The sequence below is a fragment of the Sciurus vulgaris genome (assembly GCF_902686455.1).
Source record: "Sciurus vulgaris genome assembly, chromosome: 16".
Lineage (NCBI taxonomy): Eukaryota > Metazoa > Chordata > Mammalia > Rodentia > Sciuridae > Sciurus > Sciurus vulgaris.
In genome coordinates, this window is record NC_136477.1 from 19139174 (window position 1) to 19165619 (window position 26446).

Consider the following 26446-nt stretch of genomic DNA (forward strand, 5'->3'; position numbering starts at 1 on the left):
TGTTGCTAAATTGCCCAGGTTAGCCTGGGACTTCTAATCCTCCTGCCTTCTATATCCATCACTGTAAAAAGTCTTAGAACATTTTCATTACTTCCTGCCTCCTCCCCCAAAAAAACCTCCCAAATAAACCCATTTCCCCTTAGCTTTTACCCCACTCAATCCTCTATCTCCCTTCATTCCCAGCCTCAAATTTTTTTATAGTTTATAAGTGAGATTGGGATTGGAATTGTGTTTTTGCTTCTTGAAAACATTTGATGATAAGTGTGTGTTCTTTGTACAGTGCCATGTAACTTGCTTTACCAGGTAATTCCTTTTAGACATTTACTTGATCCTTAACTACTAGATATTGCCAAATATATGATGTTACTTTTACTTTTGGTAATGAGGCCCAACATCCAAAGCAAGTACATGAGATTGTAATACAAGAAGGTGGTAGCTTGTCTGTTATCTGTGGCTTTCTTATGTTGGTGTAATGGGAGATTATCTGTGTGCATCATGATCAGGTTACAGCACCAGGAGCAGCTCCACAACCTGTTTTAGTTTCAGAGTTAATATTGTCTGTTTTTTTCTTTTTTTTTTTTTTTGTTCTTTTCTTACTGTTTTCTCTTTGAGACAGAGAAATCAGAGATAGGTTGTTGAAGAAGCAGCAATTTTTTAAAATACTGATTATTTGTGAAGCTAATGATCAGGTCTCACTAGGAGTTTGCTTTTGTTGATAAGTTCAAAAGTGACCCCCATTCCAAATGAAGTTTTATTTTGAAAGTGAAAACGGTGAAAATCAGCACTGAAAAATAACAAAATGAATGAACCTTAATACAAAAACACTAATCTATTTCCAAGGACTCAGTATTATTCATTGAGTTAGAATAAGAATCTATTTGCTAGGCTGGGCACGGTGTTGCAAGCCTGCAATCCAGTGAATGAGGAGGCTGAGGCAGGAGGATCACAAGCTCAAAACCAGCATCAGCAAAAGAGAGGTGCTGGGGATATAGTTCAGTTGGTAGAGTGCTTGCCTCACAAGTACAAGGCCCTGGGTTCAATCCCCAGCACCAAAAAAACACCCCCCAAAAAACAAAAAAAACGGAGATGCTAAGCAACTCAGTGAGACCGTCTCTAAATAAAATACAAAATAGGGCTGGGGATGTAGCTCAGTGGTCAAGTGCCCCTGAGTTCAATCCCTGGTACCCAAAAAAAGGAAGAAAAAAAATCTACTTATTGGGTGCTGTGTCACATGCCTGTAATTTCAGTGACTCTGGAGGCTGAGGCAAAGAAATCACAAGTTCAAGGCTAACCTGGGAAATTTAGCAAGGCCCTCTCAAAAAGGACTGGGGATATAATTCAGTGGTAAAGGGTACCTGAGTTCAGTTGTAGTACCATAAATAAATGAAAAGATCAATGAATGAATCATTGATCTTGTGTTCTTGGATCTGTTTGTCATAAGCTCAGTTTTCTTAAAGTTGAGCCTATTCCCTCCTCTCTTGGATTGATTATTTATTTTTTTATTTATTTGGTGCTGGGGATTGAACCCAGGGGTGCTTTATCACTGAGTCACACCCCCAGCCCTTTTTTTGGTGGGGTGGTGGATACCAGAGATTGAATTTAGGCACACTTTACCACTGAGCCACATCTCCAGCCCCCCCCCCCCTTTTTTTTTTTTTTTTGTGGCGCTGGGAATTGCATATTTTGTAATTTATTTAGAGACAGGGTCTTACTGAGTTGTTTAGCACCTTGCTTTTGCTAAGGCTGGCTTTGAACACATAATCCCCCTGCCTCGGTCTCCTGAGCTGCTTCAATTATAGGCATGTGCCAAAGCTCCTGGCCTTGCTCTGCCAGTTCTACCTAATAATGACTTTAGGCTGAATTGTTTGGGGAGGGGAGAGAGTCAGATTTTATTTTTAGGGAGGTAATTCTGATAACCATGTGAGAGACTGTCAGAGAGTTCTATTAAGAGACTGGTGCAGAGTCCAGATACGGGAAGACGATTTGGAACCAAGATGTACGGGGGTGGGTAAAGAAAACCAAGTACTCTATAGATGATTGTGATGTGATTAATTTCACATGTTATAATTTACTTCACACTTGCTGTGTACTAGAAATAATAAATTCTCCCATAGATTACTCATTTAACCTTTGTAACAACTTCATGATTGCAGGTCTTAATATACCTATTCTGCACATGAGGGAACAGTCATGGAAAGATTACCTAACTTGCCCAAATTTAACTTAGTTTGACAGGGGAAAGCCAGATTGAGAAGTCAGGCAGTCTGATTCCAGACCTGTACTCTTAACCACTAAGTTGGTTTGGGGGCTTTTTTCCCTAGGTGTTCAGCTGTGAAGTAACATCCGTCACTTGAAGGGTCAAATAGGCAGTAGATGGTCACCAGGCATGTATCTCAAGGGTTCACGTAATACTTGGTGGTTAGATTATATTATCTGGAAGGAGCCTTTTTTTTGTTTGTTTTTAAGTTTTAAAGGTTTTACATTTGTGATTTACTAAGAAATTGCAGTGCTGCTTCTCAAAGAGGTTATCCTTTAGTGCGTGGTTATGGGCTTTAGGAGTTGTGGAGGAAGTACTGCTATTTTTTCGTTACAGTCATCATGCATTCACATTCTTGGTTCAGGATGGGAAAAATTATGTCCTCTTCTTCCTCACCAAAATGTTTCTCGATGATGTTCAGAGCAGCCTGGCTAATCTGACGGTTCTCATGCAGCTGTAAAGCCTTGATCCTATCGATCCCGCCCAGTTCTTCCATCAGAAGGCACAGGATTTCCTTCTCACCCAGTTTCTCTGCTGTTTGGAGGATGTAAGAGAGGACATCCAGAATGATGAGAACAGTCCTCACATCTGGGACACTGAGCAGATGCAACAGTGGCCCCAAGACTCCTGAGTGCACAAGCACAAACAACTGGTCTACGGCGGCCCCTGTTGCAAAGTTAGCCATTGTCCACACAGCCTCTTTCTGAACTTTAAATTCTCCATTCTTCAGTAGATCCACCAAAGGTGGCAATCAGCTGCAGGATGTGCTGGTGGGGCCCGGAAGCAATGTTCCTCAGGGTACAGGTTTCTTCCTTCTGGATGGGAGTCTTGAGGTGCTTCAGGAACTGGGGCAGCACACTCAGCAGGCCTGCATTGATGGCCAGCTGGGTCTGGTGATCCGTTCCTGTGACAACGTTCCCCATGGTGCAGAGAGAAGGGGTCAAGACATTGAGTTCCGAGCTGGTCATGAGGTCTACCACCCTGGGCAGAACTCCAGTGCTGACCACTTGACCGATGCACTCATTGCAGTCATCGGTGAGGTAGGACAGAGCCCAGCAGGTGTCCGAAAGAATCTCACTGTCATGATGCTGCAGCAGGTGGGACAGGACAGGCAGCATTTGCTTCACCGCTTCCTTGCAAGGATACGGGTTCTTGTTTCAGCACAGGTTGGACAAGGTCCACGTGATATTCCGCAGAAATGTGATTGGTATGGCTGACGAAACCAGGGTCAGCAGATGTGGGATGGCATTGCTGGAGATAATGACATCTCTGAGTTTTGGACCGTCACTGGCAATGTTACCGAGGGCCCACATGGCCTGCTCGCACAGTCATGTACGGGGAAGACAGGAGCTCGATCAAGGGCAGGATGGCACCTGCTTCCACCACGGCTTGGGTCTGCTCTGAAGTCCCAGAAGCAATATTGGTCAGAGCCCAGGCTGCCTCGAATTGCAGGTAGGAGTGAAGAGATGACTTCAGGAACTCCACCAGCCTTGAAATGAGCCCTGCTTCACAAAGGAGTTTAGAGGAGGGTTCTGTTCCCGGGGCAGCATTTTCCTGGCTGCCTGTGTGGCCTGGAAACATACAACTGGATCCGAGCTGTTCACACCTTTAATTATTTCATCCAGAGAGAGGCTGAACCCTTTTGCTAGTTTTTCAGAAGCTGGTTCAGGGGAGACATCATTGATATTCCTTCTCTTTAAGACCTGCTCATCTTTCTTGGCTTTCCGGAGCTCCAGGCTGATGGTCATCCTCTGTAGTCGCCTCACGGATGCATCTTTGCCTCTGTACTTAAACTTTCTCAGTCACTCTTCAGGAGCTAGTAGGCATCTTCGACTGGAAAGAGGAAGCCACCCAGCAGGAAACCATGGAAGGAGCCTTGTAAGTGCCCAGTTTCTGTGATTTGACATATGGGGAGTTCTTGCTTTGTGTGGTTCTGATATGCACTAATTGCCTAATGTACAAGATTCACTATTAGTTCTTCCGTTCACAAATCACTACATAAATAACAAGTGTTCATCAAAATCATTGACCAGTCGTGTCACTTCTGTTTGTGTCTGTGTATCTGTTATTCAGTTCATGAAGAGGCAGCAAAACATGCAGAGTGTTACCTCCTCATCTTCCAGTGATAAACCATGTGACAATTATAAAAATGGATAGCTGAAGAGGGAATTGGCCAGCAAAGATGAAAACACAGCAAAAAACCAAAAGTAACAACACTGGAAGTAAAATTAAAATTGAACCTAAATGAAGTTACAGAAGAAATTGCTCTGTGGGAATGTTAATGCCCATTCAAAAGACTTAATATTTATCCAGTAGAATTTAGTGAGCTTATTTCCATAAAGGAAGAATGTGAGTTGGTGAAAAATAAGATCTCCCAGAGGAAGTGATTCTGGCAAGAAAGAACTCTAGAGGATACTTCTGTGACATTGAAAGTACAAAAGATAAAGTGTTGAGGTATTCCAAACTTTAAACAGTTGTGACAATTTTCTAAGGTATGGTAAAAATGCCTACTCCATATCATAAATTATACAAGGAGAAGGTGGCAAGCCCTGTCCAAATTACATCTACTTATTCTTTTTAGATATACATGACAGTAGAGTGTATTTTGACTTACATACCTGGAGTATAACATTCTAATTAGGATCCCATTCTTGTGGTTCTACATAATGTGGAGTTTCACTGGTGGTGTATTCATTTGTGAACATAGGAGAGTTATGTCCAATTCATTCTACTCTCTTTTCTATTCCCAGCCCTGCTCCCTTCCCTTCCCTTCCCTTCATTCTCATTTGTCTAATCCACTGAACATCTATTCCCCACCCCCTTGTTATGTGTTAGCATCTGCATATCAGAGAGAATATTCTACTTTTTTTTTTTTTTTTTTTTTGGACATTGGCTTATTTAGCAGGATAGTCTCCACATCCATCCATTTATCAGCAAAAGTCATAAAGTCATTCCTTTTTATGACTGAGTAATATTCCATTGTGTATATTTACCACATTTTTTTAATCCATTTATGTGTTGAAGGGCCACTGGGTTGGTTCCATAGTTTAGTTGTTGGGAATTGAACTGCTATAAACCTTGATGTGACTTTATCACTGTAGTATGTTGATTTTGAGTCCTTTCAGTGTTACCAAGGAATGAGATAACTGGGTCAAATGGTAGTTACCCCTAAGTTTTTTATAAAGAGGCTTAACAGTATAAATTTCAGTGTTTCTATTTTCTATATTAAGTATTAGTTTCCCTGTTTTCTTATGCAATTATAACAGTTTATTTTTCTCTGTCTTTGCCTTTTTTTTGAGGGGGGGTTTACTGGAGATTGAACTCAGGGGCACTTTACCTAACCCCTTTAAAATTTTTAAATTTTGAGCTGGAGCTGGAGGTGGAGGCAAAGGCCTGTAGGCTGGGGCAGGAGGATTGCAAGTTCAAGGCTAGCCTCAATAATTTAGAGAGACTGTCTCCATTAAAAAAAAAAAAAAAACAGGGAACTGGCAGTGTGGCTCAGTGGTAAAGGGTGTCCTTGGGTTCACTCTCTATTTGAAAAAAAAATTTTGTTTTGAGGGCCAGGTGTTATGGTACATGCCTATAATCCTAGTGACTCAGGAAGCTAGGGATGTAGCCCAGTGGCAAAGTGCCTGTGGGTTCAATCCCCAGAACTGCAAAATTAGATGTGGTAGATAGATAAAATTTTTTAAAAATTATTTTGAGAAGGATCTTGCCAAGTTGTCAAGGCTGACCTTGAATTTTCTGTCCTCCCACTTCAGCCTCCCAAGTTGATATGCCACTCTGCCTGTCATAACTGATAGTTTCTGATGTTTGAACCAAAAAAAAAAAAAGTTTTTTTGGGAATTTTTTGGATTTGGGATTTCTTGGTGTTGCCCAGGCTGGTCTTAAACTCCTGGGCACATGATATTTCCATCTCAGCCTCCCAAGTAGCTGGGATTACAAGTACATATCACTATGTCTGGCTTCAGAAAGTTTTTTAGAGATCACAGAAAATTGTAATTTGTCTCACAGATTATTATGATCACTTTGCATGGTTGAACTTGCATTGTCACTTTTATGGTCTCACACCATAGTACAAAACGAAGAATGTCTACTTAATTGTTGAAACCTTAATTTTTCTCCTGTGCTTCTAGGAAAAGCTATTCTATAAGTAACCTTGTATTGCAGAGGTTTGTATGTGTATCTACAGCCAAGCTTGTTTCTTTTGGTAAACTCCGCTTTAAAAATATTTTATTGACTGAAAAAAATTATCTTGTGAAAATAAGGGACTGGGCGTGGTGGCACATGCCTATAATTCTAGTGGTTTGGGAGGCTGAGGCAGGAGGATCATGAGTTCAAAGTCAGCCTCAGCAATTGAGACCCTACTAAGCAGTTTGGCGAGACCTTGTCCCAAAATGTTTAAAAAAGACCGTATCTCTAAATAAAATATAAACACTTTTTTACTTTTTAAATCCAGCTAAATATATATATATATTTTTTTTTATCATAAACAAATGGGATATATGTTGTTTCTCTGTACGTGGAGTAAAGGCATACCATTTATGTAATCATAAATTTACATAGGGTAATGTTGTTTGATTCTGTTATTTTTTCCCTTCCCCCACCCCTCTTTTCCCTCTATACAATCCTTCCTTTTCTATTCTTGCCCCGCTCCCTAACCCTAATCCTAACCCTAACACTAACACTAACCCCAACCCCTCCCACCCCCCCCATTATGTGTCATCATCCGCTTATCAGCGAGATCATTCGTCCTTTGGTTTTTTGAGATTGGCTTATTTCACTTAGCATGATATTTTTAAAAAACCCACAAAAACTGTTCTCCTTTAAAGGACAATCAAAAAAAAAAAAAAAAAGGGAAAGCCAGGCATGGTTTTATGTGCCTGCAATCCCAGCAGCTCAGGCAGGAGGATCACAAGTTCAAGGCCAGCCTCAGCATTTTTAGATGGATATGATATCTTTATTTATCTTTTTATGTGGTGCTGAGAATCAAACTGAGTGCCTCACCTGTGCTAGGCAAGTGCTCTCCCACTGAACCACAACCCCAGCTCTAGGAGAACAGTTTTTAATTTCAATGAGATCCAATTTATCTGCCTCCCCCATCCCCACCCTGGTTGATTGTGCTTTTAGTGTCCTATTTAAGAAACATGCCCAAATCTAAGGTCATGAGGATTTAGCCCTATAGTCCCTTTGAACTGTTAAGATTAAATGTTTTTCCATTTTGGGTTAACTTTTTATATGTAGTGCAAGTAGACATTCCATCTTTATTTTTTTAAAAAGTGGATATAAAATATCCCATTTTTTGTCTTTTTTATTTTTTTTGGAACTGGGGGTCCAACCCAGGGCTTTTCGAATGCAAGGCAGACGCTTTGCCACTGAGGTACATCCTAGCCCAAATATCCCATTGTTAAAATTAAGTCAATATAAAATGGTATCCCAGCACCATTTGTTGAAGATTGTCATTGAATTGTGTTGCCACTTATGTGGAAAATTAACTGAGTGTAACTGTGAAGATTTATTTTTCAAACTTTCTACTTTGTTCCATTTTTTCATATTTACGTTTATACTAGTACCACATACTACATTGTCTTATTGTAGCTTTATCTAGCGTGTTTTGAGATTGGAAAGTATGAGTCCTTTAACTTTATTCTTACTTCATGATGGAATTTTTAGAGATCATTGACTCTGTAGATCATTTTGGGGAGTGTGACCATTCTTATTGTTAGGTCTTCTGACCCATAAGATTGGGAGATCCCTTTCCATTGTTTAGATCTTTAATTTCTTTCAGCAATATTTGTTAAGTTCTCATGCCTCAGCTTATGAGTAGCTGGAATTACAGTTTTTTTGAAATGGAATGTTGCTGTGTTGCCCAGGCTAGTCTTGAATTCCCAACCTCTAGGTGTGCCACTGGGCCTGGCTTGGAATTGTTTTCTTAATTTCACTTTTGGATTCTTCATTACAAGCATTTGGTGCTCTTTTATATCAATTTTGTTGAATTTAAAACCCTAAAACCAAGAGTTTTATTATTGGTTTATAATAACCAAGAGTGGAGGTTTGTATTGTAGGGTGCTCTTAGGAAAGCTTTATTTCAGCAATGGCTGTCAAATACTTTGGGGTCAGATGTTGAACTGTTAATGATTGTTTTGGATCTATAGTTCGCTTGTACTTTGGGGTTCCAAACTGATGACTACATATGTCACTTGTATGGTAAATGTGACTAGTTTTCAAAAGCCCTTTCAGTTATAAAGCAGATGATTTGACTGCAAAAATTCCTTTCATTTTTATAATTTTTCTATTTTCTTGGTACTAAGGGCTGTAGTTAAACAGATTTTGATGGTTTACCCAGTTGCTTTAGAGAAAGTCTGTAAAAGAATTGTTGAGCCAAACAGCTTTCAGATTAAAAACCAATCTATTAAAAACAAAATTTGCCAGCAAATATTTTGGTTAACCTTAGTGTAAAAAGAATTCAAGTTATGACTTTTGAGATTAAATTATAAAGACATATGTTGATAAGGATTGTTCTATATCATCTGTATTATAACCATTTGAGCTAGTTTGAAACAAATTATCATGTCCTTCCCTAGATTAACCAAATCAGATTCTGGGAGTAGGACTCTGTAATGTGTTTTAAACCATCTTCCCAGGGGATATGCATATTAAAGTTTAAAAACTATTTATTTTGGTATCCACAGTATGTTCACTGGGATGGTTTCTCACTTCTTTTCATACAGGTTGTTTTTAGTGCTACTTCCATCTGAAGGAGCATCCTTCTGTAAGGCTTGCTTGTCTCCTGCAGGCTGGCAAGGGCAGTGGAGCAACCAACATATAAAACTACTGTTTGTAGCCAAAGACTGTGGTGATTTTATAGCATTCTGCACATTTTACATCCACGAAGTAGAAATTGGGGTTTTGTAGCATGTACTTCTTACGTCTTTTGGAGAGGGATGATTTCTTGAATCCTTTGTGATAGGTATGTTCACTGGAGGTCTTCAGTGCTGGAAAACATGAAAACTTTTTTTTTCTTGTACTGGGAATTGAACTCAGGGCCTCATATGCCCTAGGCAACTGCTCTACTACTGAGCACTTTAAAAATTTTTAATTTTGAGACAGGGTTTTGCTAAGTTGCTCAGGCTGTCCTCATATTTGTTTCTCCTGCCTCAGCCTCCTGATTTCCTGTGTTTACAGGTATGTGCCAGCATGTCAGAGTTAAAAATCCTCACTCTTGAACTCACATTTCAGAGGATAACAGGCATATTGATAACAAAGCAGTGTAGTAGAGCACACAGAAAGAGTGTTCTGCAAGTCACTGGCTTTCACAGTCATGAGTTGAGGTAGGAAGGAGTAGCATTTTAGTTATAAAGCATTTGAGATGTATTTTAGGATTGAAGAGGGAGAAATAATCTGACACAGTGTACTTATGTGTTTATCCACTTTTATTCTGTGTTAGCTACACTAGATCTGATATAGCTTCTGAGAGGCTGGAGGTCTCCTCGGTACATGAGGAGATGAAGGGAGGTCCTGTAGCTCTTTCGAGGTCTTCTTCCTTAGGGACCTTTGTTTCCTTTCTCAGAACTTTGTTGACTGGAGTTTATTTCCATTTTAGATTTCATTTTATTAATGTTCTCATTGAATGCATTCTGACCCACTAAGAATTCAAGAAAGGGCAGAGAAATCTATTTGACATCTGGGGAAAGCATTAAGCCTTTCAGGGGGGCAATCTCTCTCTGCTTTTGTCTTCAGAGTACTTTTCAGACTCTGGGTCATTAATTTTGTCTCTCAGTAGACCTCTTGGCTCTCTTTTTGTTTTATTTGAGTCATGTTCAGCATTCACCTCTAGAATGCCAGATGGTTGGGCTACACCTCTGAAGATACTATTAGCTTTTGTTGCTTATCCCTGTATACTAAAGATTCCTTTGTTTATATCAGTTACTTTTAGTCATTTGGGTCTCCCATGCTTATGGACACATATAGACTTAGGAAGATTCACTCCAAACCTTGTTCTTGCTCTGCTTAGTATTTGAGTGTTTGAGAGCACACTAACTACAGAAGCAGAAGAGGAACAAGACTGGACAAGGATCTGGAGTTGCACATCCTTTTTCCAAGCATTTGGTCATAGCTTCATATATCAAGTACCCAGAAATATCGTAAATGATGAATAACAGCTTTTTTTTTTTTTTTCTTTTTTAAGAATTAAAAAAGTAGATAAAGTTAATACTAGGTGATGCTAGTGATTTTACTTTTTCACTAGACATTGAAAGAGACATTATTTTTGGGAGTCAATAGCAGTGTTGGTGAGGGGAGCTAACTGGTTGGTTATCTGGCCTGGAAGTGGGTTTGTGGGTATGTGTGGAGGTGGTGGAAGGATTTGTATATTTATATACCTTCTGACTTTTCAGTATATTTAGTGTTCTTTTAGCTTTCCTTGGAGCTTGCTATAAAAACTGTTGTGAGAAGACAGTATTAGGTAGTAATTGAAGAGTTGGGTTCCATTAGTTCACTAACTGAGTAACCTTAGGCAAGTTATGTAAGCTCTTAAGTGCTTTGATGTCCTAATTTTAAATGGGGATAATAATATACCAAATTCTAGAGTCATTCAACATAGTAAGTGAATTAGTATATGTAAAGTGATTAGAATGGTCTCTGGAGTTTATACTTATTAAATGTTATTTTTATATGAGCCTGAATTAATTTATTCTTCTTTCCTTCCTTTTTTTCCTTCCTTTTCTCCCTTCCCTTTCCTTTCCTTCCCTTCCCTCCTCCTTTCTTTTTTTGGTACTGGGGATTTAACCTGGTTACAAATACCACTGAGCTAAATCCCTAGTCCTTTTTATTTTTAAGACAGGGTCTCACTAAGTGGCTGAGGCTGACCTTAAAGTTGCAGTCTTCCTGTCTCTGCCTCCCAAGCCACTGTGAATTGTTTATTTCTTTTTTATTTTTAGTTGTAGATGGATACAATACTTTATTTTTATGTGGTGCTGAGCATCAAACCCAGTGCCTCACACATGCTAGGCAAGTGCTCTACCACTGAATTGTTTATTTCTTGAGGTGATACTGGAGAGAAATCCTTATTTTTTCATACAAATCAGACCCAAAGAAGTTTAAAATACTTGAACAGAAACATGAAGTTTTCTTTTTAAATGTCTCAATATTGATTTCCCCCCCTAGTATTAAAGAGTTCTGAGTCTTTTTTCTCCTTGTAACCAGACATGAAAGGGAAAAACTTGTAAAATAAGTGGGATTAAAAAAAATTTCTTTTTTTTTTTTGATATATGAGCAGTTTTTCCCTATGATTTCTTTTCCTTTTTCCTGACAGAACAGTAAAAATAGATTTGGTTTCCTGGGTTATCACAGCTTGTAACAAAAAGCCTTTTGATAAAGTTGGCCGTTGGGTTAGTAGAATGAGATCATTCCTTTCTAAATAGTGTGTAATGTCCTAAGTATTTGTTGAGACAAAAGCTTGTTAGCTAGACTAACCACACAATAAGCATGACTTTGTGGTTCTGTTCAGGGCAGTAGTATGGGTTTTCTGTGTGATAGAATACTACTGATTTGTGGAAGAAGGTGAAAGGTCCTTGGCACAATATCCCTGCACTCTGGCTGTTCACATGTAGAAAGAGATTAGAATGATAAAGGGGCTCAAGAGACACCTAAGATTGGAACCTGGTCTTTTAGGCCATCACATCACATCCCATTGCTAATTTAAAATTATTAAGGACAGTTTGAAACTAGAGAGAAGTGTTGGGAGACCACAGAATTACATACTTTAAAGTGGTAAATTGTATTTTACTCAAATTTTACCTCATTAAAAAACACTACAATTATTAAGGACTGATACACTTACTAAGTAAGTACTTAATATAAGAAACTAATGTATTTACTTTTCTCTTTGTACAGAATTAGTTTGGACATTTAGGAGCATCAGCCACAGCTTCAACTTTCACATCATTTATATTGACTATAGTAGCACAAACTGACAGTTAAATAGGAAACAAAAATACATAGGAGGTAGGCATGCCATTTGAAAAGGATTGCTATTTGGTGCTGTTTCCAATAGGTAGATGTAATTGGACTTGTCTTATTGACCCTGACAGTTAAGTTAGCATAGGAACTGATCAGAATTATAAACTTCCTACTGTATCCTGCTCTTTGTTTGGAATATAGGACAGAGTGGAAATTCTGGTTCTATTTGAGAATCAAGGATGCCTTTTCTAAAGTTTTTGATTTGGTTGGACGTGTTAGGCCCTCTTTGCTAAGATTTTGTTTTGTTTTTGTAAATACAAATAAGCACTTAGAGTTAATTACTCAAATTGTCATCTATGTTAGTTTCCAAGAATACCAGTGATAGAACTTGAGATTTGAAGCTTTAATGGCGAGCTGACTAGTTTGCTGCGATTGGACTTGGAAGTTATTGACATACAGACTTTCCTTTGTAGGTATTAAGTCTCTCTGGGGAATTGTAGACTGAGAGTACAGTTTTAGGAAATGGATCAGATCTAAGTTTGAAATAAATACTGACTTCTACTGGAATGTTAGAGTGTGTCATATATTCTCTAGGTCTGCTTCTGAATATTTGTCTCGGGGTAAACTGGGGATATATTATGGACATTTTATATTCTGTATTTAAGAAATTTCTGCATGTAAGGCCCAGAGGTGTTTTTTTGTTTTTGTTTTTGGTACTAGGAATTGAACTCAGGGGTGCCTTACCACTGAGCTATATCCCCAGCAACTTAGGTCTCTCTCTAAGCTCCCTTAATTGCTGAGGCTGACCTGAAATTAGCTCTCCTCTTGCCTCAGCCTCCTGAATCACTGGAATTATAGGAATGTGCCACTGTGTCCCACAAGGATATGAAAATGGCATAGTTTCCATATATTCCACATTTGGTTTCTCCTGTCATTTACATTTTAATAGGGGCTTAGTACTGGGCATTGAACCCAGGATGCTTATCACTGAGCCACATCCCCAGCCCTTTTTTATTTTTTATTTTGAGATAGGGTCTTGCTAAGATGCTTAGGGCCTTGCTAAGTTGCTGAGTCTGGATTTCAGCTTGAGATCCTCCTGCCACAGCCTCTTGAGCTGCTGGGATTTACAGGTGTGTGCCACTGCACCCAGTCTCATTAGCTTCCTATATTAGGATGGTACATTATTATAAACTAATATTCATGGTTTATTTCAGATTTAAAAGAATGTTTTTCACACAACTGGGGATTGAACCCAGGGGTTCTCTGACAGTGAGCTACACCCTCAACCCTTTTTATTTTTTTATATTGAGATAGTCTCACTAAGTTGCTGAGGCTGGCCTGGAATTTGGGATCCTCCCCCTGCCTCTGCCTCCCAAGTTGCTGGGATTATAGACATGTACCTGACAAATTTCTTCAGTTTTTATTAAACAACCTTTTTTCTGTTCTAGGATCTTAACTAGGATACCACATTACATTTAGTTGTCATTTTAAGTTTTTCTAGGCTGTGACCATTTCTCAGAGTTTCCTTGTTTCCTCAGTTTTGAGGAGTACTGGTCTGACATTTTGTCGAATGTCCTTCATTCGGGATTTGTCTGATCTTTTTTTCATTATTAGACTGGGGATATGGTTTTCAGGAAGAAGATCACAGAGATAAAATGGCACTCTGATTACTTTATATCAAGGTGTGTTCTGTCAACATGACATCACTTTTGATACTAATCTTGATATCTTGGCTTAGTCAGTGTTTATCAGGTTTCTATTTCTACCTACTCTTTGCATAATGTACTCTTTGAAAGGAGGTCACTCAGCTGCCACACTTTCACACTTAAAGAATGAGGGGTTCTAGAAGGTGGAGTAAGTACATTATTTGAAATTCTTCACAGGAGATTTATGTACTCTCTCACCTCTCACTTATTTATTCACTCATTTATTTATACTAGTATGGACTCATCTTTGTGTGTGTGTGTGTGTGTGTGTTGCGAGGGATAGAAACCATGATCTTGACACATACTAGTCAAGCACTGAACTATATCCCCACCCCTTGAATATTTATTTTATTCTTTGTGCAGTGTATTTGTCCAGTATGACCTTATTTTATTCAGGATATTCGAGCTTTGGTGATTGGAAACTCTTTCAGTTGACTCATGTTCCCTTGACATAAAATTCTTTTTTAGCAGTTTCGAACTTTCTGGCATTACAAGGTATGTCAGTTTCATCTTGAATATTTCTTGCCTTTGTCCTAGAATTAGTCATTTCTTCAAACTATACAGGTTTTTTTTTTTTTTTTTTTAATCAGAGAATGGTATTTTTGAACCCAAGATTTGGTGCTTGGTGGTTCATTGCTTAGCAGGGTATTCCCTAAAAAACTTTTGTGTGTGTTTGAAAAGAATTAAAACAAAACAAAATATTTTGAAAGGAAAAAACTGTTTAGGCTTATTTCTAATTGAGTCTTCTTTATTTTTAAAATCTATTTTAGGAATAAGTATGTGTGTATTCTTGTTCTTTCCATAAAGCAGAGGTGTCAGGACTAGAACTGTGACTAGAACCCTGAAAGGAGAGTTAGTGATCATTGCTTCCTGGGGAAGTAAGATTGTGGGATGTGTGAATCAAGTTCTGATTGTACTCTAAAGGAGTTAGCACTGGTTTCTTAGTTTATTCCACGTCCCCATCCCCCATCTTTCCTGTCTGCTGACTTTGTGATTTAATTAAACCAAGGCAATAAAAGACATCCAAGACCATTAGGAAATGTTTAAATTTGGTAGTGTAGAATTTTTATTTTATTTTACTTTTTGGTACCAGGGATTGAACTCAAGGTCACTCGACCACTGAGCCATATCTGCAGACCTATTTTGTATTTTATTTATTTATTTATTTTTATTATAAACAAATGTTGTTTCTGTTTGTACATGGAGTAACAGCGTATCATTTGCATATTCATACATTTACATAGAGTAATGATGTTTGATTCATTCTGTTATTTCCCCCCCACCCCTCCTACCTCTCTTTTCACTCTATACAGTCCCTCCTTCCTCCATTCTTGCCCCCCTCTCACCCCCCACTATGTGTCATCATCCACTTATCAGTGAGATCATTCGTCTTTTTATTTTATTTAGAGACAGAGTCTCACTGTGTTGCTTAGCACCTTGATAAATTGCTGAGGCTGGCTTTGAACTTGCCATCTCCCTGCCTCAGCCTCCCGAGCCATTGGGATTACACACTTGTAATCCCAGCATGCCCAGCATTGTTATTGCTCCAGTCATTATTTGGCAGATGCGCACATACTAATAGGTGATAAACTGTATTTATTTCTTCTAATAAGTGATTGATTCTGATGGGATGAAAGCTATACTGATAGGTGGAGTTTTGAGGGCGTAGTCATGTTGGTGGGTGGAAATAGTAAAGCTGACTGTAAGCAGTATTTTCTTAGTTATGGAGAACTTTAAAAAAATTTTTTTTTTTGGTACAGAGGGTTTGAAACCAGGGGTGCTTAACAACTGAGGTAAATCCTCATCCCTTTTTATATTTTATTTTGAGACAGTCTTTCAAAGTTTCTTAGGGCCTCACTAAATTGCTGAGGCTGACTTTGAATTTTGATCCTTCTGTTTCAGCCTCCTAGGCTGCTGAGATTACAGGTGTGCACCATTGTGTCCTATGAGAACATTTCTTATTAGTTTGGTTTATTTCATTATGTTTAGCTTGAACTAGTTAGTTGTGGTAGTTGTATTTGGAATAATTATATATTTATATATTTGGTGCTCACTGCTTACAATCAACTGCATAATATTGTGGGATGACTTAATACTAATTAACAGCAAAACTAAAATCCGAAAAGCAGTGTTCTACAGAGATAAGAAAAGACTTACTTCCTTCTTTGGCTTCACTTTTTATCAAGCAGGTGGTTTTATAGGGAGACTAAGAGTTTTCTAGAAAAATCTTGAAAGACAAATTTTTCATATACTTTAAGAATATAAGTTAATCGTCACCTGACTTATATAGATCAGCTATAACATTTTTGGAAAAATATGTTATTTGTTCTTGGCGTTGTCTTTGGAATAAAGCATCTTGCTATAAAATGATTTTGTTAAGAAACATACCTCTGTCTGGAAGGCCAATCAAAATTCCTGTTTTGTATAGTTTGCCAATTTCTTTTAGAGAAACTTTTGTATTTGAGTGGAATGTAAGGTGAGTATTAATGATATAGACTCTTGTAGGAATGTCAAAGTATTTACTAGTAATTTCACCTTATATGAACCTGACAAGGCAAACTTAATTTTTTTAATTCTTAATTAAATCTAAGCTGTTCACGGTGGCACATGTCTGTAATTCTAGTGATAAGGAGTCTAAGGCAGGAGGATTGCAAGTTTGAGGTCATCCCTGGGATTTAGTAAGACCCTGTCTCAAAATATAAAATAAAAAGGGCTGGGATGTAGCTCATTGATAGAGCACTGTGGTTCCATTTCTACCAAAAGAAGACAAAACAAAAACAAGTAAATCTAAATGGATGGAATAATAGGTATGCAGGAATAATTTTTATACAGTAATTACAAAGATTTTGGATAAACTATTTGACCAAATAAGCATTAATTCTGTTACTATTTATTTGTTAACTGAAATTATGTAGTTTCTTTGTAATTAGTAATACCTATAAATATTCAGAAGTGTATATGTAAAAACTTTTTCTCTTTAAAGTTATGGAATTGTTTTTTTGCTCTAATGTCAAGTTTAGGAACCTCTTAAGTCAACACACTATTTTCTCTTTTATAAGGGTGTATGTGTGTATATACATATTTAGTAAAAATTAGTACTGGACTGAAGTTGTGGCTCAGTGGTACAGCACTTGCCTAACATGTGTGAGTCACTGGGTTCGATTCTCAGCACCACATATAAATAAGTGAATAAAATAAAGACCCATCAACATCTAAAAAATATTTTTAGAAAATTAGTACTAAATTTTTTAACATGGTGCTTGGCACTTAGTTTTAGGTCAGGCCATTTGAAATCGCTGTTTTTATAGGTAGAAAATGGTCAAATCTCAACAATTTTTTATGGTTCTACCTAATAGACACTGAAATTCTGTTGATTTAAACCGTCAGATTGTATAATGGTGGACTAAAGAGGGACTTTGTGTATAATTCTTTTCTTTTGCAAAGTTAAGTGCCTTGGCTCAATATATTATATTCAGCTTATGACAGAGGTTAAGAAAAGAGCAGATGATCTATCAGTGGTGGTTATTTTATTTATTTATTTTTGAGGACTTGAGGGTTGAATCCAGGGTCACTTTGCAACTGAGCTACGTCCTAGTCCTTTTTTTAATTTTGAGACAGTGTCTTGCTAAGTTGCCAAGGCCAACCTCAAATTTGCCATCACCCTACCTCAGCCCACTAAGTCTCTGGTATTACAGGCATGCACCAGTGATTTTTACTTCTGAATATAGCATGGAAATCTTCCTTATGAAGTTTCTAAATAGGAAGGTAAGGAGACCTAGTTTTCCTCCCAACTAATGCAAGTTTTGAAATGCCCTTTATCAGTTTTTATTTAGATATGTAAGATATTTGCATTAGTTAGGATAATTAATGTTATCTTTTAAAAATACATATCTAGCATTCCAGTGGCTTAACCAAATTGAAGGTTTATTTCTTGCCCATTGTCTGAGTGTTTAACCTGTGACCTTCATGTTACTGAGGACTTTCAGCTCTTCCTATGGGGTGTTTTGGAGTCTTCCACTGTATCTTTGTATTTAGTTTGTGACTGCAAAGAGCACTAGGAAGGAGATTCTCATAAAATGTTTTTACGTGAGGCATATTAGTTCAGCTCACATTGCATTGATTGAAACCCTGTCACGTGTCTCAACTTCTGACTCCAAGGGAGATGAGGAAATGCTGTCTTTTGAGTACTAGAAAGAAGAAACAGGATTGCTCCATGTCTGCTAGTGCCCTTTAAAGTTATGCCTTTTTTTCTTTTTTTTTTTGTATTGGAAATTTAATCCAGGGATGCTTTACCACTGAGCTTCATCCCTGACCCTTTTTATTTTTTATTTTTTATTTTGAGAATAGGGTCTTGCTAAGTTGCTGAGGCTGGCCTTGAACTTGCCATCCTCTACCTTAGCTTCCTGAGTTGCTGGAATTTACAGGTGTGTGCCATTCATTGCCCTGGGCCTTGGATATGCTACGCAAGCGCTTAACTGCTGAGCTACATCCCCAGCCCTTATACATTTTTTAAAATTTTTATATTCACTACCAAAATCTTTCTCATATTGCATGTTGCTTTTTGTGCTCGATTGCTCAGAATTTACTTCCAAATTTCTTGGCAGCAATTAATTTGTAAGTTAGAGCTCTAGTTGTTGTTATATTTAGGAGAATTTTCTTTCCCAGGTTCCTTTTATTTGTGATTTCATTTAAGGTTTAAATTTTGCTGTTCTCTCATTAACCTTACTTATTTTTGAATGATTAAAAATGCTTACATTGCAAAACTCTCCCAGTGCTTGTATAAGAAATACAATAGAATATTGAACACAGCCAACATCAGAGCCACAAAGTCATTGTCCACCCATGTTCAGTCTATCAGCCCACTTGCAGAAGGAAGAATAGACAGACTGTCTTTTAAAGGTCAGCACATGTAGACTTTCAAACCAATTAGAGAAACACATTCCAGTGAGGAGGCAAAGTTCTCTTTGCCTTCTGCCTACTTAAGATTAAACATGGAGAGTCAGCAAAACTCTTCCAGTTGATTTCAGCTGCTGTTTTAGAATCTTTACCATCCTTCCTCCACATTCCCTCCTCTCCTTTTTTCCCCGTGATGTGTTATACATATCTTTTACATATAAGTATAAAACATATGTTTTCTCATAGACCCATACCATATTAGCACATTTAATGAGAATTTTCTAAGCTTAGGTATTAAATGTGTTCTTAAAATATATAATTAACTCAAGTGCTGGGGATATAGCTCAGTTGGTAGAGTGCTTCTTTCATGCACAGGCCCTGCATTCAATTTCCAGCACCACCATCCAAAAAAAAAAAAAAGTAATTAGCTCAAAATGATGCCACAATCTAGTTTGTATTATATTTGGATCAGTACCTTCTTGTGTAGTCCCCTTCCAGTAAGCTGCCCCTCCCCCATATTCTTTTTTTTTTTTTTTTTTTTTTAATATGCCATCTGCCCTGCATGTCTAGAATCACTCACTTATACTTTTTGTTGAAAGGTTAATTTTGGATAGAGTTGTTTCTAGATCTAGAACATTATTATCATTCTGGGATTTCATTTTGATTTTATTTCTTGTATACCGTGCTTTCTAACTATACTGCATCCATTTTTCATTTTCTTGAAGTCTGTGCTTAATTCTTTTACTTAAACAGCACATGGATTTACTGTGTGTTTGAATTTCTTACTTCCATCTTCACTTAGTAGATGGATAAAATATCAAAAACTAGCTTCAAATTAATCTTTCTCTCTTTTTTTTTTTTTTAATTGTTCATTCGGTTTTGGTGCTGGGAACTGAACTGTGGACCTCCTACTACTACTGAGCTGTACAAGGCTCTCTTTGAATTTTAAAGGCATTACTTTATTGTTTTTCTAATATTAAGTGTTACTTCTATAAAAAAGAAGACAATCTTTCTTATAACTTAACAGGTACAGGTTAGGGGGATTTTTGTTGTTTTTCTCTCCCTGCCCCTTTCACCTCTATCTTTGTAATGCCTCCATCTTACCTGTCTTTTCAGTACCTCCCATGATGATGAAGATATTCATATTCTCCATATTATCTTCTAGAAGCTTTATCATTTTACTTTGCACATTTAGGCCTGCCATCTATCTGGAATTGATTTTTTTTTTTTTTTTTTTTTTTTTTTTTTTAAATATACTGTGAGGCAAAACTCAATACCCAATGGACCCAGCATCATTTATTGAAAAGGCAGTTCTTTCCCCCACTGCTCTGCATTGTCACATTTGCCATATGTTAAGTATCTGCTATGATTTGGATTTGGTCTGTGCCCCCCAAAAGGCACATGTGTTGGGAGCTTGTTCCTCAGTGTGGTAATGTTGAGAGGTCCTTACTCACCCTTTCTCATTCTGGCTCTTGCTTCCTTTTGTGCCGTATGATCTCTTTCTTGCTCACACATTCTCCCACCATGATTCCACTTGTTGTGATGTGACCCAGCTAAGGAGGGACCTTTACCAGAGGCTGAATTGACGGAACTTCCTAATCTTGTACTATTAGCCTCCAAAATTATGAACAAAACCTGTTTTCTTTATAAAAATTTCAAAAACAATTATTTTGCTACAGTATTGGAAAACGAATACATCATTTATATATGTATGTGGTTCTGCCTTGAAACTGCTCTCTTGCATTGTCCTTTTTCTTGGTGATTATGCTGGCACCACAATGTCTTTGTTACTTTATTTAAGGTAACAATTGCAGTATTAGTAGGTATGAAACTATCATCAGTTTTCAGTATTTTCAGTATTTTGATACAGTTTTATTTGTTAGTGAATTAATTAAAATTTGTTCTCCAAGATTGTCTTGGCTATTCATGGTTCCTTTTCTTTCCACTTAAACTTGAGAATCAACTTTTTAATTTGATTTAAATAGAATAAAACCCATTGAGCTGGTTGTGATGGTGCACACCTATAACCCCAGTGGCTTGGGAGGCTGAGGAAGGAGGATTGCAAGTCTAAAGCCAGCCTCAGAAACTTAGCGAAGCTCTAAGCAACTCAGTGAGACCCTGTCTCTAAATAAAATACAAAAAAGGGGCTGGGGAAGTGACTCCATGGTTAGTTGCTCCTGGGTTCAGTCCTCAGTACCAAAAACAAAAAACAACAAATAAAACCCATTGAATTTTTCTTAGGATTATGTTGAATCTGTAAATCAATTTGGGGATACTTAACATCTTTAAAATATAGAGACTTCTAGTACACAGTACAAACTCATGATATATACTGTCATTTATTTAAGTCTTTAATTCAGGTTTTTTGTTTTCTGTGTGGCAGTCATTGGTATTGTTCATTAAAGTTATTCCTAAGGTGTTGTGCCCTCCCCACCCTACCCCCATTCTGGGGATTGAACCCAGGGTACTGTACCATTGAGCTACATCCCCAATCCTTTTTAGTTTTTATTTTATTTTAAAATAAAAGGGTTAATGGACCCTTATTTACTTTGTTTATTTATATGTGGTGCTGAGAAACAAATGCAGTACCTCACAGATGCCAGGCAAGTGCTCTACCACTGAGCCCCAGCCAATTTTATTTTTTGAGACATGGTCTCACTAAGTTTTCCAGGCTGGCCTTGAACTTTTGATCCTTCAGTCTTAGCCTCCTGAGTAACTGAGATTACAGGTTTATGCCATCATGCTCAGCCCTAGATAATTTAAAAAGTGTCATTATAAATGGTATTTTACATCCTAATATTTTCAGTTTTTGCTGGCGCATGGAAATACTGCTGGATTTTAAAACTTGACATAGAGTTCCACAATTTTTCTAAATTTGTTTGCTAATTCTTAGAGTTTTTGATTTTCTGTGTATATCATATATAGTTATGTTGCTACCCATAATCCCAGCTACTTGGGAGCCTGAGACAAGGAGGGACTGCAAATCAAATTCACACTGCTGTTACTTTTGTATAATCTATGAGCTAAGAATATTTTCCCCCTCATTTTAAAATAAAAGTGAAACTCAGATATTGATTTATCTTTGGATGCTTTCATATTATAATGGCAGGACTGTATTCAGGCAATCCTTGCCTTGCACAATAGTGTGGAACTGTAAAAATGGCATGTAGTATGAAACTGTGCAGAGCAATGTAAAATCAGTTGGAAAAATTACAATTATTCTGTGACCTTTAAAATAGTTTAGTCAAAACTTTAAAACTCTCTGTCGTCTGTTACAAATGTCTTATGATGCTGGACACAATGGCACATGGTTGTCCCACCTACTGGGGAGGCTGAGGTAGGAGGATTACTTGAACCCACGAGTTTGAGAGCAACCTGGGCAACATAGCAAGATCTTGTCTCAAACAACAATCATACTAGAAATATAAAAGCAAAAATATAAAACTTATTTTTTGTTAAAAAATGAAAACTCACCAAGAACAGTTTGAATAGTGGAGCCTGCTCATCATATAACTTATGAAGAAGACATATTTTCATATGTCTTTGTCTCTAGGTTTGGAATAGTTTTCAGCATTTTAGCTTTTGTACTTTGAATGTCAGAAAACATCTTTAAGAGTTGTGGTTTTTTTTTTTTTTTGCGGTACTGGGGATCAAACTCAGCGCCTTGTGCTTTGTGCTTGCGAGGCAAGCACTCTACCAGCTGAGCTATCTCCCTAGCCCCCAAGAGTTCTTTAAATGTAAAATTTCTTGCCAGCCTCACTTCCTCTGGGACACCTTCATATTTCTCACCCACTTACTTTCCTCATTTATAGAGATAAGCTCATTCTAAGTTCTGTTGGCTGCATGTGTAGAGTTTTGATTGGCAACATCAGCATTCTCACAGTGAACTGTTTCTTCTGTAACTCCATTTATGTTCAGTTTGAAAGGTTTTTTTTTAAACAGTTCTGGGAATTCAGGGTCTTGCTAAAAGGCCCATGCTGGCCTTGAACTTGCAGTTCTCCTGCTTTAGTCATCCAAGTAGACAATTTGAACTTTACTTTTGATTCTTTGCTGTACTTTCATATTTGTTAGCCAGTTCCCCTTTCTTCAGTTATCCATTTTTGAAAATTGTCACATGGGTTGATAACCTGAAGATGAGGAAATAACACATCTGCATACTTTGCTATGTGTCCGTGAGCTGAATACATTTATAAAAGTAACATGATTGATCATAGATCTAGAAAGTACATGTGTACTTATGTAGACCAAGAACTAGCAGCAAATTTGTTATTGTGTCAATTACATTTAATAGACTGTGGTAACTAAAATTTGAATTGTGCTGTTGGGGACTGATAACAATTAAACCATGGTAACTGAAATTCATACATATTAGAACCTTGCAAAACAGATTACTTGTAGTTGTGACATGTTACATGTAATGCAAAGTTTAAACTCTTTGCTATCACTTTTCAGAATGTTTGCTGATCCTCCATCTAAGTTTTTAAATTCAGTTTTGCTTATAATTTCTGCTGTTTGGGTTTTTTTTGTCTGCTTTTGGTATCAAGAGTATATTACCAACAATTTGTAATCAATAGTAATATAGCTTTTCTGTGTAGCATTATTGTTATTCACTTTTAAGTATTTAAATTTCTCTTATGGTGTTATCTCATGGGGTATTTGTAGTGTGTTAAAATTTTCTGTAACATTTTTAAAAAGTTCTTTCAGGTTTTTCTTACTTATAGGTTTCATGAATGTGGATTGTACTATAATGATTTTTAAAAATCTAGACTTACTTTATGATATGTGTATTGATTTAAAAATAAGTGGAGGACTGGGGTTGTAGATCAGTAGCAGAGGCCCAGGGTTTGATTCTCAGCACCACATATAAATAAATTTAAAAAAAGGTCCATTGCCAACTAAAAAATAAATAAATAAATAAATAAATAAATAAATAAAAAATAAATAAGTGGAGGTTAGGAATGTAGTGGTAAAGACCTGGCATGTGTGAAGGAGGCCCTGGATTCAATTTCTAGCATCGCACACTGAAATGAATGAATAAGTAAACATTTTTAAAAGTTCCATAATATAATAAGAAGAGAAATTGTCCTCTAGTGTACTAGACAGTTCATTAATGAGATTCTATGTATTGTTCAAACCTTACTTAAGGTTTATACTTAAGGTGTATACTGATTTTATTTTTATGACATCAGTTTCTGAGCAAGATATGTATTACAATATTCCTCTATGGGGTATATCTCACAATATTCCTCACCTAGTTATCCTCATATTTCTGTCAGTTTTATATATTTTAAAATAGTTATGTTAATATAAGTGTAATATTTAATATTGCTAAATCTTGTTGAACTTTTTGTCATTTTGTGTTTTTCTTTTTAAAATTTTTTTTAGATGTTGATATACCTTTATTTTATTCATTTATTTATGTGGTTTGATTCTTCAAACCCAATGCCTCACACATGCTAGGCAGGTGATCTACCACTGAGCACAACTCCAGCCCCAATTTTTTTTTTTCTCCAGAGTTTATTTTGCTTTATATTTGTATACCTCAGCCAATTTGATATGCCTTTTTGTTATACGGTTGAACCTTTTTTAGTAGATGCTGCTAGTAACTTGTGTAGAGCCCCTTAACCAGCCAGTTGCTCTCCAATCCCCAGCTGATGTGTTAACTGCCAGGTCCACAGTAGTTAGGTGTCACCTTCCTCAGAGATGTTGGGAGGGTTCTGCCCCAGACTTCACACAGCACTAAGCCAATGACTGCCTGATAAGAGATACAAAAATGTGACCCTGGTCATGGTGGTATTGACTTTGTATATAGTTGTTTTTCAGAGCTTCTCATGGAACAAGTAGATGCTGGACTTAAGCTAAAACCATAGAATTTCGTGCTTTTATAGGCTTCTCCTGAGAATATTCCCTCAAGAGGTCACTTGCACGGAAGTCCCCCTCAGGCTCTACTTCTAACAGACTCCTACCTAAAACTCGTACCCTCCTGACAAGGAAGAACTCAGTCATTTCTGGTGTTAAATTGTAGAGAAACTGTTATATTTAATTTCACTGAATATTTTATGTTGAATGGATTATGTAGATCATTGATTAATTCAGTGACACTCAATTGTAGGTCCCCTTCAAAATCAACTTTTAAAATCTGGGATTGTGCAGTCCTATCCCTGAACAGTTATGATCCTGTGGTAATTCTACTAGAATATAAAATATTATGTAATTATTAGCATATACACACACACACACACGTGTGTATATAAAGTAAGGCTCCATTTAGTGATTTTTACTTTTAACAATTTTCTACCTTATTTAAGATAAAATGTTAAAAGATATGTTAGCAAGAGCACTTGCTTAGCAAAATGAAAAAATAAAAGTTGGGAGTGGTGGTACACCCCTGTAATCCCAGTGACTTGGGAGACTGAGGCAGAAGGATCACAAGTTCCAGGCCAGCCCCAGAAGCTTAGTGAGATTCTGTCCCAAAATAAAAAATAAAAAGAACTTGGAATGTAGTTCATTGGTAAATTCTTAGTCTCCGACACCCCCCCCAAACAAAAACAAAGGTAATTTGAAAGCTTACTTTGACTTTTCTTTGTTTAATTTTTCTTTGTTTAATGTTATTTTTATGTCTAAGCATCCGTAAGGTATTTATATGTTAAAGTAAAATATTTGCCACTGCTACAAAATGCCTTGTAAGTACAGCTGTAAAGTTTATACCTTCTCTTCCTGTTCAAAAGCCTGAGCTACTAGCCCAGTGCTGATTCTGTGCTTAGGACCAATAGCGGAAGAGCCATGAGGGTACTTTCAGGTGCCAGGCATACCTCAGTCCCAGCAAGAGAAGACTGTGTCATGATACAGAACAGAGCACGTAGCAGGATGAAGGTGCATTTATTGCATGTTTATTATATTAGATATTCAGGATAAGATGAGAACGATGCTATCTTTGCCATCTAGGAATTCAAGTTTAAGGTAGGCTTTGGGAGGAACACTCATTGTAAATATATAATTACAAAATTGCTAGCACAAATTCCTCCCCTTTCCTGATTTTACCTGCCACTTTCATTTTTACCAACATCGTATATAGTACTATAGAACAAAACCAAACTTTGCTTGATGGAGAGGTTTTTCTTAAATAAAATAGTTCTCAAAAGTTAAGAGCTGATATGAATTGAATGTGAATACTCAAATGACATTATATCTTATTACTTCCTGAGAGATGAGTTGATACCATAAAAAGTTAGCAGTTTAATTATGATAAATGGTTTTAATATTTATGATACTAACTTGGTGGTGGTAGCTGATTTCTTGAATAAAAATTTGTTTTTACCATATTGCATCATGTTGTGCTTTTCTAAAAACAGAGAGCTATTTTTATTACTCTACCTAATAAATGATAAGGTAACCCAGCGTGGAGTGTTGGTTTGTGTGGATACTCCCTGTCTCCCTGTTGGTTTTCTTTCCATAATTGCAAACATGATTATTTTGGCACAAACTATATTTAGAAAGTGAAAAGAAAGAGGTGATGCTTCAATCGTGAATTTGTTTATTTTTCAAGTTCTGAAGAGTTTTTTTTTTTTTTTTTTTTTTTTTGGTGGTGCTGGGGATCGAACTCAGGGACTTGAGCTTGCAACTCTAC

At 37.1% G+C, this 26446-nt stretch overlaps 1 protein-coding gene and 1 pseudogene across 2 annotated transcripts in view; one reads left to right on the top strand and one right to left on the bottom strand.

Annotated features, from left to right (window-relative positions):
- MAP4 (microtubule associated protein 4) overlaps positions 1-26446 on the top strand; it is a 178164-nt gene that overhangs the window by 26351 nt on the left and 125367 nt on the right. The window lies entirely within an intron of this gene.
- Positions 1224-6711, bottom strand: LOC306647406 (importin subunit alpha-8-like; annotated as a pseudogene). The gene has a single exon. The product of its transcript is annotated as an importin subunit alpha-8-like (transcript).